Below are 13,927 nucleotides of genomic sequence, written 5' to 3'. Positions count from 1 at the left end.
TTTTTTCAAGATTATTTATTTATTTATTTGACAGAGAGAGATCACAAGTAGATAGAGAGGCAGGCAGAGAGAGAGGGAAGCAGGCCCCTGCTGAGCAGAGAGCCCGATGCGGGACTCGATTCCAGGACCCTGAGATCACGACCTGAGCCGAAGGCAGCGGCTCAACCCACTGAGCCACCCAGGCGCCCCAGTACTTGTGATTTAGAACAACAACAACGACAACAAAACAGCTTCATAAACCAGCTATATGTTATGCACAATACAAATATTTAGAAGTACCAATCTCCTTCATTTTCACTGTTTTCGTCCCTTCTCTAATAATACCATTTTTCCTTTGAGAAGCCTAGCGTGCCCTCTGTGAGGACATGGCTCACAAGGGTTGCAAGAAAATCTTTTATGCTTCCTTGGGTTGGTGCACCACACCTCAAGATCCTGCTTAATGAACGTCTCCCCTCTCCTGACTGCCACCGCCTCAGAGCCACCAAGGTAATAAGAACACTTTTGAAGACCTGCTCCCTTACTGATGGCTCCTTACTTCCATGCTTGAGACCCAATCATTTTACTCCTTAGCTTTTCCTAGAATGTAGCAACTACATTGAGGAATGCCTTCTCTTTCCCTCATTCCTGCTGTCTTCTTGTAGGAGTTTATGGTAACCTACCAAGTGTATTGTCCCCCAAGGATGCCAGATCTTCTTTTTCTGATCCTTTGTAGGTTCTGATGTTAAAGATTAGAACTTTTATTTCAGACAACTAGAGAGGAAGAGATAGCCTGTGTTCACTAAAGTGATGGGTTCATTGAGAAGGTTTTACATCCATTTGCAAGGGACAAAAGATGCCTTTATTTTGATTTGCTTTTTTGTTCTTGTTAAATAACTCACAAGATATTCATGGTCACTGTACTCCTTTAAGAAAGGGGTAGTCTGTTAACAATATATCCATGGAAATAAGCAAAGGTAATTTATGAAGAAAAATGTGTACTATTCTAATAATAATTACTGCTATCATTCATACTCCCTATCACATAATTCTCACTTTAAGTGTTTAAGTAGATTTCTAGATAAATTCTACACTCCTTTAAGAAAGAGGAAGACTTTATCATGTGTTTTAATTTTATCTAGGATACCTACCAAAGGTCTTTTCATACAGTGGGGCTTTCATATGTATGTATGTGTATATATATATATATTCTAAATACATCATAATATGGAACATATACATATATTATGTCTCATGCATATATCTAATATTTTCATACTTGGTGTGATTCTTATTTCTATAGACAATTTTTTTTTTCAGTAGGGAGAGATAGCCAAATAAAAAGATTTAAAATCCTAGAGCCCCCGTGAGACTTGGAAACAGCAATGGCACTATGAATTCGGAAGCCGTGCGCTAAGCAAACCCGAGGAAAGGGGTGAGAGCGGAGCCGCGGACTGGACTTGGCAGAAGAGCCCCCAGTGCGGGGCCGCCGGGGGACGGAAGGACACTGGAGCCGGTGTCCTGATGTCTAGCGACGACTCTCCCCGGACGGGAGGCAAGTCCCTCCCTTTCCACATTCGGGAGCCGCGCCCGGGGCGCTTCCAGCCTCCCTCCAGGCGTCCCCAGCACATTCCTTCACGGCGGCCGACTCGGACCCTGAAGCCGCCGCACGGGCGCCCCGCGGTCCGGACCGGCATGAAGCGCCCGCTGCGGCAAGGGGAGGGCGCGGGGGCGGGACGGCTCCCCTGCATCCCGCAGGCAGCTCTCGCACCCGCGGCGCGGGGCCCGCCGCCCGACACCAGCGCGTGACGCGCGGAGCAGCCGTCGGGCGAGAGGCTGCGCTGCCGGGCTCGCCGCCGAGCCCCTCGAGGGCGACTGTGCGGCAGTAACGCTGCGGAAGCGATTCCCGAGGGAAGGACGCGACGGGCACATTTTCCACCGACCTCTCGCTGACTCCGGCACCCAGGACCCTCAACACCCTCCGAGCTCGGGACTCCCTTCTCAATTGCCTTTGAAGCGGGTTCTGCTCCTCGCCTTTCCCTTCCCGCCTTCCTTCTCATTTCCGTGGCTTCATCTATGCAAATACGGTCCGCAGAAGACCTTAAACTGCATTGCACGGTCCACAGTCTGGCCCCTTCAGAATCTAAAGTGAATTATCTTTGCCTTAGTTTCCCCCTTTGGTAAGAGGTCGGAGGATTCGTATAGGGAAACCAGGCAGAACAATAAACCAAATTCTTCCACAATCCACATTTTTCTTTCTTTCTTTTTTAAAAACATTTTATTATTTGGCAGAGAGAGTGCGCGCAAGAAAGGGAACACAAGCAGGGAGAGTGGAAGAGGGAGAAGCAGGCTTCCCGCTGAGCAGGGAGCCCAACACAGGGCTCCCTCCCAGGACCCTGGGATCACGACCCGAGATGAAGGCAGATGCTTAATTACTGAGACATGCAGGATCCCTCAACCCACATTTTTCTAAATGGATTACTAAATGCATATTGCTAATCACATCATTTCGTGTATGCAAAACAAACCAAGAGAGGGAATCAAGATGTCGTTATCCACTGCTAATTACAGATTAGAGGATTAAGTTGGAAAGAATCTCACTGTAGGAAAATGGTAAAGGGGAAAAAAATCAAGAAGCTTAATATTGTTACATTCAACAGAGACAACAAAGAAAACAGAGTTTAAGCCTTTCTTCAAAGGATTGTGGAAGCAATTTGATGGATTTTTACAATCCAGTTAGCTGGGGTTTTCTGTTCATTTGTTTGTTTGTTTAATAATCAAAAGTTCAAACTCTACCATCAGTACATTTCTAAAGCAAAAGAACTGAGGGAATGGCAGAATCTCCCCACACAGACAGAAAAGAAAAGGGGCTTAATAGTTTTATAGCAATGTGTTCCTTACCATGAAATTCTCGATTTCAGTCCCAGCTGTGCTACCCTCTGCAGACTATTCTTTACTCCCTCATGGTATCATAAGCTTTACACCAGAGTCAGCTAGATAGGGACACTTTCCCAATGTGACTCTGAAACCTTATTGGTCATGCTAAATTCATCTTAGCCTACAAAGTAGAATACATGTTCTCGTGCTGCAGAAATGTATTTGTTCATTTTTAGGTGTTTTGAGGAATAAATTATGTCACTGCATAATGCAACATAACAATTCCATGCCTCATTGTGCTCGCTATACTGATTGAACTTGTCCGCCAAGTGGGAGGTTTTGAAAGTTAACAGCTTCGAATCTCCAAACCCAGTCAACTTATATTATCAAACAAACATGGTGTGGCCTGGAAAAGTCACAAGAAAAAAATGGGGCCTTTTGCTGAAACCAAATAGCACTTAAATGTCTGTAAGTCTCCATTACTAAGGAATAGAATGATTCTTCTTTTAATTTAAACTAACAGTTTTAAGTGGGAGAATAGAAAATAAAACTTTCTATTTTTGAAATTATATTGGCACACCTCATCATTTACTTGATTCTTGTCCTATAACATAATGTAGCTAGCCTGTCTAAAACGTCCACTATTCTTCAGTCAATATGGAAATATAACTAATCATGAATATTTACAAAAATGGGAGTAATATTTCTTTAGGTGAGTTACGATGAGCTCAGTTTTGTGGGAAAAGAACCAGAAAAACCTAAAAGGTAATATGATGTCATTTTTTCTGCTAATGCAGATAAATCTGTCATAAAAGTCGGAGTTTTATTGCAGGATGCAGTTGCAGACAATACTTGTTGTGATGTAAATGATACAATTTTATCTCACTGGGGAAGCAAAGGTAATTGAAGTCTTTAGATCATTTCCACATTTTAAGTGTTCATTTATACATTTTTCCAAATGAACTATTTTGCCCTATGTATAGTGTTGTAACTTTGGAATCTAAATACAGTGATAAAAGAGCCACTTGGGTTTAATTATTAGAACTGGCAAGTCATTCAATCATTTATTCCAAAACTAATCACGGAGCATCTTCTTTCTGCCACATGGGGTTAGAAATGGAAGACGTTCACAACCAGAGCCCCAACAGAAGGTACACCTTAGGGGTTCTGAGTTTGCACTATTTCTCTATTTTTCTAAGTCCAACGGTCATGCCAGTCTCCTCTGACTAACAGCCACCTCCACACTAAAGGTGTGACCTGTGGCTGTGGCACAAAATTTTCCCTTTGAGAGATCTCACGGGGTCGGGGGAGAGCCTGCCAGTGCTGCTGGCCCCTCTACCCCCAGAAACAGTGACAGGGCAGAGCAACCTGGGCAACTTGGAATCAAAATACCATAGTGTGGGCTCCATTTTCTCTTTAAGAGAGAAAATCTCATCTCAGGATGAGATGCTGATCTTCTAAGAACCACCAAAATTCCTGTTATTTTCCTTCATTCCATCTCCTTTCATGCCAGCTAAGTAACGACTTCCTCCCAGAGGACTCGGCAGCATGGCTGAGTACCAACATGCTTCAGAGGTAAGAAGACACCACTGTTTCCTGTTTGAGCTACGTTGGACATTCTATGTAGCATTCTGTCTGTCTGTTCTGATTTTAATGTGGTGTAACTGACATAAAATAAACTACATGTGTTTAAAGCAATTTGAGACGTTTCCACACATTTGTATTTCCTGAAAGCACATCACAGTCCAGATAATGAACAAATCAATAACCTCAAAAATGCTTCCTCATGCCCCTCTGGTACTTGGCATTCTAAGCCCCAGATTTTTCCATTGTAAAACCAGCATGAACATAACAACCTCATAATGTTTTAGTAACAATTTATAAAATTCAAAAGAGCACACTAGGTAGCAGGGGATAAGGTTGCGTTTAAATCCTTACCCCCACTTTGCATTTAGTGAATATGCAGGAATCATGGCGTTCTGACTGACCGTACCATTTTATGCTTCTCATCCTCTTCCCTCTGGTAAGTCAAATCTGCTCTCATGCTTACAACCAGAAATAAAGGATTCCAGAACTGGGCATTTTGAACTATCCAGGGAGAGGATGGTTAACTACAGATACAATCTCTAGTTCTGGGTGACCACTAAGCCAAAGCCTTCTGTGATTTTGGAAGGGAAGGGTGTATCAGGGGCAGTAAGATCACTACCGGAAGAGAGTGCGATCTCTCATCAACAGCTGACACCAGGGGATGGAGAGTCACAAAATTCTGTCAATGAGGAGAAACAAGGTGATACAGAGGGACCCTTAGCTTCCAGGAGAAAGCTGCGCTTACCTGACTCCACGTGGAATCAGTCAGAGCTTAGTTCTGTAGATGTTTAAAAGAATATAGTTGAGACATGACACTTCTTTGAGAATAGACTGTTTTCACATACCTGTGTAGGAAAAAAAAGGGAAGAAATGGAAGGTGAGTAGAAACTGCCATACTACAATATCCCTCTTTGGTGTAAAGATCATTTTGGGCTGATTTTTTTTAAGTTTTCATTTATTGGGGCGCCTGGGTGGTTCAGTCATTAAACATCTGCCTTTGGGTCAGGACATGATCTCAGAGTCCTGGGATTGAGTCCTTCATTGGGCTCCCTGCTCCACGGAAAGCCTGCCTCTCCCTCTCCCACTCCCCCTGCTTGTGTTTTCTCTCACTGTCTGTCTCTCAAATAATGAATAAAATCTTTTTTTCAAAAAGAGATTTCCTTAAAAAAAGATTTTATTCATTTATTTGAGAGAGGGAGAGAATGAGCAGGACAGAAGGAGAGGGAGAAGCAGGCTTCCTGCTGAACAGGGAGCCCAATGCAGGGCTTGATCCCAAGACCCTGGGATCATGACATGAGGCCAAGGCAGATGCTTAACCAACTGAGCCACCCAGGCACCCCTAGGCTGATTACTTTTAAGAAACAGCAGACATAGCAAAAGCCTGGAGAACTGAGTAGAAGTTATTCTTTTGCAACAGACATTTACAAGAGAAACCTGCAATTGTAAGGGCATCTCCCTCTCTGAACCCAGAAGAGAAGAACCACTCCAACTCCAGCAACTCCTATCAATGGAGAAGGCAGGAACCTAAATCAGTATAACAACTTTACCCTTGATTACTATACTTTTCCGATAGGCTCCCATAATGGACTCCCTACATCCAACATCTGTTTTTAGCTGGAGATGGTATTTAAGGGGGTGGCTTGGCCCATTTCAGGGAGTTACTCAGTTTCCCTGGGTCTCACTCATGCATAAAGGAGACAATCAACTTCTGTTTTTTTCTCCTACTAAGCTGTCATTTTATTTTATTTTTTTTTTAAATAGGAAACCACAAGCTGCTTTCCAGATTTTTTTAAAAATATTTTTATTTATTTAACAGAGAGAAATCACAACTAGGCAGAGAGGCAGGCAGAGAGAGAGGAGGAAGCAGGCTCTCTGCGGAGCAGAGAGCCCGACGTGGGGCTCGATCCCAGGACCCTGAGATCATGACCTGAGCCGAAGGCAGTGGCTTAATCCACTGAGCCACCCAGGCGCCCCTAAGCTGTCATTTTATTACTCTGTGTGTGTGTGTGTGTGTGTGTGTGTGTGTTGGCGGGGGTGGGGGTTGCTCAGCCAAGAACCTAGAAGGATAGAGGGAAAATTGTGTTTCCCCTCCCACAAAACTGTCTTAAGGAACCCACTTGCTTATAAGAAAAGGAATGGATGGATTTTCATATTTTCAAAAAAGTCAGTAGGAAGTCCAGGTATGATTGTAACCATTTTCTAATTTAAAAACTGATGTTTAGATAGTTATGTTGTTTTCAATCGAATATTGCTAGTTTTCTAACTGTTAAAATTCACATGTTTAAAATCATGTAGAAGCAGTAGATGATTCAAAGCAATATAAGTTTGTCCAACTGGAATTTGGGATATTTATTTTAAAAGCACACTATGTCATTAAATTATCCATGTCCTAACACACACAGGCCTATAAAATATGTTAATTCATTCTTTTCCAGCTTCGGATCTCACATCTCAGGCAAAGCCCATTTTTTTTTTTATTGTGCTTTCTAAAATAGTAAGTATTGTGAAGAATATTGGAAATGGTAGAATTGGAACTATTTTTTAAAGTTTTGAAGACAGATGAAATGGATTAGATTCAATCGTAAGAAACAGCCATTTGTTAGGTCAAAGTCATTCAAGTATAATAATTTTTCTGGTTCATGCTAAATATTTCAGGTTCTCTATGAGAATTTTGGGACAGAGTCTACTTCCAGAAGTCTACTTCCAGAAGCCTACTTCCATTTTGTTTTTTTGTAAAGCATTTCTGTTGACAAAGATAAACAACAGAAATGGACTCAAATACAGAAAATAAGCAGGTGGTTGCCAGAGGGGAGAGAGGTGGGAAGACGTGCAAAATAGGTGAAGGGGATTAAGAGGTACACACTTACAGTTATAAAATACATAAATCACTGAGATCAAAGTACAGTATAAGGAATATAGTCAATAATACCATAGTAACTTTGGTGACAAATGGTGACTACATTTATTGTGGTGAGTGCTGAATAATGCATGAAATTGTTGAATCACCATGTCATGTCCATGGACCTAATGTAACACCACTGTATGTTAACTATACTTCAATAAAAAATGCTAATGCAAAGATCATTATCAAAATACTATGAAACAGAATTTACTACCATATTAAAAGGAATGTACACCATGACCAATTATTACTTCTAGAATGCAAGAATAGTTCCACATATAAAAATTCAATGCCACACAGGTTAAAGGAGGAAAAAAAGCCCACATAATCATCTCAACATAGGCAGAAAAAATTTGTCAAAACTCAATGCCATTTCATGATAAAAACATTAAAAAAATAGAGATAGAAAAAATTTCTTCAAAATGCTAAAGGCCATGTATGAATAAAAAAAACCCAGAGCTAAAATACTCTACACTGAAAGACAAAAAGATTCCCCCTAAGATTAAGAACAAAACAAAAATGTCAGCTTTTGTCACTTGTATTCAACATATAATTAGAAGTTCTAGCTACAGGAAAAAAAGCAAGAAATAAAAGGCATCTAAATTCTAAAGGATGAAGTAAAATTATCTCTCTTTACAAATGACATGATCTTATATGTAGAAAATCTTAAATATTCCACAAAAAAACATTAGAGCTAATAAATTCAGAACACAAAATCAACAAACAAAAATCAGATGTGTTTCTATATACTAACAACAAACGAAGAGGAAATTAAAGAGAAAATTCCATTGAAAATATGACCAAAAAGGATGAAATACTTAGGAATAAATTTAATCAAAGAAGCTAAAGATTTATATCCTGAAAAGTACCAAAAATTCTGAAAGAAATTAAAGACAACTTAAATGAATGGAAAGATGCTCTATGCCCATGGATTCGAAGATGTAAACTGTTGAGATGACAATAGCACCCAAAGAGATCTACAGATTCAATGGTGTCTTTACTGACATCCCCATGATATTTTTGCAAAAAAACAGGAAAACCCATTCTAAAATGTATGTGCAATCTCAAGGAACATGAATAGCTAAAACAATGTTGAAAATAAAAAATTTGAAGAACTTAGCCTTCCTAATTTCAAAACTTAATGAAGAGCTATGGTAATCAAAATAGTATGATACCATTAGTGAGCCCTGTTGCTTGACTATAGATCCCAACAGTTATTTCTTACCACAGTTTTTTGAGGTGTTGACAATGACTAGAACATACCAGCACCAGAATGGAAAAGCCCTGGTAGCAATGGAATGCCTAGGTCATACCCTAAATATCCCCTTCCTTGCCTATGACCACCGCTGAACACATAGTGACCCCAACCCATGATCATGCACACTCCACATGCTCCCTTGCAGGTTCCTGCCCAACCCCATCTACAAAACTTAACGTGTGCATCTTGTGGGTGGAGAGGTCTGTTGTTAAGTCTTGAGCCTGCCACCTTTTCTAGATGTCGGCACCCAAAATAAATTTCTCCCTTTCTTTTTTCCAAACTCTTATCTCTTGAGTTACTGGCTTCTCTTGTGATGAGTTTATCTGAGTTTTAAGGCAGCAGTGTTGGCAAGCCTGGCCAGGAGCTATGCTTTCAATTTGTCCAGCCAACTGGGGATTTCCCAGGATGTACCAGTTGGTGTAGCAGTGCACCAGGGCTTACCGGTTCATTTCCTGAGCTCGAAACTGTAATAGATTGCTCAGTAGCAATACTGGCATAAAGACATATATATCAATGGAATAGAAAACCTAGAAATAAACCTTTTCATATATGGTCAAATGATTTTTGGCAAGGCTGCTAAGACCATTAAATGGGTGAAAAGATAGTCTTAACAAAATGGTTCTGGGAAAACTGGATATTGACATGAACACAAAAAAAGTGGCACTCTTATCTTACATTATATACAAAAATGGACTCAAAATGGGTCAAAGACCTAAATATAACACAAAACTATAAAACATAAAAAGAAGAAAGTGGGAGAAAATTTCATGAAACAGGATTTGGTATAGATTTGCTTGATTAGGACATTCAAAGCACAGGTTTTTAAAAAAAGAATAGATAAATTGGACTCAATCAAAGTGAACAACTATTACTGTATAGCAAAGGACAGTGTCAAGAGAGTAAAAAGTCACAAAATGGGAAAAATATTTGCAAACAATATATCTGATAAGGAATTAATATCTAGAATATACAAAGAATTCCTACAATTCCAAAACAGAAACAAAAACACCCAACTAAAAGCCTGATGATTTTTTATTTTTTGAAGATTTTATGTATGTATGTATGTATGTATGTATTTGATAGAGAGAGAGAGAGAGTGAGAGAGCACACAAGCAGGGGAAGCAGCAGGCAGAGGGAAAGGGAGAAGCAGGCTCCCCGCTGAGCAAGGAGCCCAATGCAGGGCTGGACCCTGAGATCACGACCTGAGCTCAAGGCAGATGCTTAACTGGCTGAGCCACCCAGGTTCCCCATTGATGAAGGATTTAAACAGACATTTTTCCAAAGAAGATATACAGAGGGCCAATGTGCCGGTGAAAACATGCTCAATCAGCATAGGTAGTCATCAGGGAAATGCAAATCAAAACCACAATGATATACCACTTCATATCCATTAGGATGGCTATTATACCAAAAAAAAAAAAAAAAAAGTGGAAAACTTCAAATACTGGTGAGATTATAGAGAACATGGAAGACTTATGCATTGCCAGTGAGAATGTAAAATGATGCAACAACTATAGAAAACACTTTGGCAGCTCCTCAATGTAAAATAAAAACTTTTATTTAAAAAAATCCTTCTGCTCTTTGGAAAAACAGTTAAAAATAATAATAACAAGTGTATTTGGCCCTGCATGCATATATACACACATACTATTATGTAAGCTTGTATACAGGTGAAATGAAATGACTCCACCTATACAAGGAACTGGAGGGAGGCATTAAGAATATTTTATTTTCCTTCCCATCTTGCAAGGTGGCAAGTTGAGAATTCAGATACCAAGGAGAGGAAACCTGAAACCAAGAAAGCCGACACAGGTGGCAAGGTTAAGAAGGGTAACTCCAAAGCTAAAATGCCATGAAACAGCAGCCCTACTTGCAGCCCAAACCCTGTCCCAGTCAGAGAAATTGGCAGATTTTCCCCATCAGCTATGAATTCTAGAAAGGTCCCGTACAAGAGGAAATATTCAGGAGCTAAATCCAGGATTAATCCCGTTCTTGCTGCTGTCACAAAACCAGTTGCTGGTGACAAGAACGGTGGAACCTGACTGGTTCAACTTCACAAAATGCCAAGGTTTGATCCTACTCAAGTTGTGTCTGGAAAGCTGTTGAGCCCCGGCAAAAAGACCTCCGCGTTAGCACGTGGGAAAACAGGAAATGGCATCACTCCTGGGGCCAGTGTGATCACCCTGACTGGGCGCCACAGACGCAAGCGGGTGGTTTTGCAGAAGCCGCTGAGCGGGGCGTGCTGCTTGCCATTGGACCTCTGCCCGCAACCGAGCTCCTCCGGGCGGAACACAACACAAATCTGTCGTTGTCCCCTCCACCAAAGTTGTATCGGGGCTGTGAAGATCCCCATACTCCTCACTGACGCGTCTCACTTCAAGAAGATGCAGAAACCCGGACACCGGGAAAGTGAGATCTTCCACACAGGGAAAGAGAAAAAAGGGATTACAGAGCAGGGCAAGGTTGATCGCAAATTTGCAGACTCGAGAATCTTGACAAAAATCAAAGCTCTCCCTCAGCTCCACGGCTGCCGTGCTCTGTGTTTTCTCTCCCAAATGGAGTTTATCCTCACAAATTGGTTTTCTAAATCTCTTACAAAGAACCTAATTAAATAACTGATCCATTATTTAAAAAGAATTTTTTTCTTTTTGAAGATTTATTTTAGAGAGAGAATATGAGCATGTGTGCATGTGGGGAGGGGCAGAGGGAGAGAATCCCAAGCAGACTCCCCACTGAGCGTGGACAACCCCCCCACCTCCCAACATGGGGCTTGATGCAGGGCTCGATATCACAAACCCAGGAGATCTCGACTTAAGCCAAAACCAAAAGTTGACTTGTAACTAACTAACCACCCAGACGCTCCAAGAATATTTTGTTTTTGTAAGTTACTTATACTACATGTAAGCAGTGTTACTGAAATATACCTATATTAATTGTAAATATATATTACAAACACTAGGGCAATGACTAAAGACAGTAAAAAAGTATAATCTACATGTTAAGAAAGAAGATGGAATCACATAAAATGCTCAATTAAAATCGCAAAAGCAGAAAAAAATGGAAGACAAAAAGAAACCAACAAATAGAAGCAGTCATATGATAGATACTAATCCAACTATACAGCAGTTAAGACAGAGACTGTGAGAGTGGATTAAAAAAATAAGACCTACAGGGCACCTAGGTGGCTCAGTGGGTTAAAGCCTCTGCCTTCGGCTCAGGTCATGATCCCAGGGTCCTCGGATTGAGTCCCACATCGGGCTCTCTGCTCCTCAGGGAGCCTGCTTCCTCCTCTCTCTCTGCCTGCCTCTCTGCCTGCTTGTGCTCTCTGTCTCTCAAATAAATAAATAAAATCTTTAAAAAAAAATAAGACCTACCTATATGTTGTCTATAAGAAAGCCACTTATTTTTAAGATTTTATTTTATATATTTATTAGAGAGAGCACGCACAAGCAGAGGGAGTGGCAGGCAGAGGAAGAAGCAGCCTCCCCTCTGAGGAAGGACCCTGATGCGGGACTCGATCCCAGGACCCTGGGATCATGACCTGAGTTGAAGGCAGATGCTTTAACCAACTGAGTCACTGAAGCATCCCAAGAAAACCACTTTATAAATGGTAAGATACATATGGATTAAAAGTAAAGGGATGGAAAAACAATTCAATTAAAAAAATGGACAGAGGGGGGCACCTGGGTGGCTCAGTGGGTTAAGCTGTTGCCTTCGGCTCAGGTCATGATCTCAGGGTCCTGGGATCGAGCCCTCTGCTCTCTGCTCTCTGCTCAGCAGGGAGCTCTCTGCTCTCTCTGCCCGCCTCTCTGCCTACTTGTGATCTCTCTCTCTGTCAAATAAATAAATAAAATCTTTTTAAAAAAATGGACAGAGGACTTGAATAGACATTTTTCTAAAGAAGACATACAGATTGTCAGCAGGTATATGATGCTTAGCATCACCAAATAGTAAAATATGAATCAAAACCACAATAAGGGGGAGCACCTGGGTGGCTCAGTGGGTTAAGCATCTGCCTTCAACTCAGGTCATGATCCCAGGGTCCTGGGATCGAGCCCCGTGTTGAGCTCTCTTAGTGGGGAGCCTGCTTCTCCCTCTGCCTGCCCCTCTGCCTGCTTATGCCCACTGTCTCTCTCTCTCTCTCTCTCTTTCTGTCAAATAAATGAATAAAAATATTTTTAAAAAATCACAATGAGATATCACCTCAAATCTGTTGGAATGGCTATCAGCAAAAAGAAAACAAATAACAAGTGTAGCCAGGAATATGGAGAAAAGAGAAACTGAGCACTGTTGGTAGGAATGTAAATTGGTATGGCCAGTATGGAAAAGAGTGTGGAAGTTCCTCAAAAAATTAAAAATAGAACTACCGTATATTCTAGCAATTCCACTTCTGGGTGTTTATCTGAAGAAATGAAAACACAATTTGAAAATATCAGTGCACCCACATGTTCATTGCAACATTACTTACAACAGGCAAGAATTGGAAACAGCCTTAGCGTCCATGAGTGGATGAACGGATAAAGCATGTGTGTGTAATGGAACATTTTTCAGCCATTAAAAGAGAATGAAAGCTTGCCATTTCCCAAGACATGGATGAGCTAGAGAGTATAATGCTAAGTGAAATAAATCAGAGAAAGACAAATTTCATATGTTTTCACAATCTGCCAAAACTCACATTGTTGTTAGAAAAAAATCTGGATGCTGTACAACATTTTTACTCTCAGGAAAGCATTCCACATAAGTTGGAAGCAAGACAAATTTACTATAGCCTTGCCATGTAAAAGAAGTAGATAGTTCTTGAGCACCAATGGTAAGAGTTTCATTTACCCAGGGTGATTTTCTCCTATTAACAATAGAACTTGTGTTGGGAATCCTCCATTTATGTGGTGTTCCCTATTATTAGAAAAACTCCTGGTTCATCAGCTCTCCAATGAGGCTGGAAACTGGGATCGAGTCTTAACGGTTTGGAAGAATTCAGAACCCCAAATGCCAGTGGAATTAGTATAGCCTGCAGTGTTATACACCACCATTTCAGTACAGGAAAGACATTTTCAAGATGGATACTTGATTGGTAACAGTATGATTCCTCAAGTTAATGTCTCAGGCAAGGAATTAATAACCCTACTGACAACAACTTCCTTTTTTGTACTAGGCAAACATCATAGTTTAAACAAATGCCATGTGAATGTTTTGGATCTCCTCTTTCTTTCAGGATGGCATAATCCTCTTCGACTTTAGAAACGATCATTTCATTTGCTTCCTCTGTCACTGATCATAGCCATCATGCCCTCTAGCTCAAAAAGGCATATGGCATTAGGGGCTATGAA

At 40.9% G+C, this 13,927-nt stretch overlaps 1 pseudogene; it reads left to right on the top strand.

Annotated features, from left to right (window-relative positions):
- The first annotated feature begins 3,957 nt into the window (after positions 1 to 3,957).
- On the top strand, positions 3,958 to 11,187 carry LOC123934592 (annotated as a pseudogene).
- The last annotated feature ends 2,740 nt before the right edge of the window (positions 11,188 to 13,927 follow it).

Source organism: Meles meles, chromosome X (assembly GCF_922984935.1).
Source record: "Meles meles chromosome X, mMelMel3.1 paternal haplotype, whole genome shotgun sequence".
NCBI lineage: Eukaryota > Metazoa > Chordata > Mammalia > Carnivora > Mustelidae > Meles > Meles meles.
The sequence above is the reverse complement of the archived record's forward strand: the minus strand, read 5'-3'. Positions and strand labels throughout refer to the sequence as shown.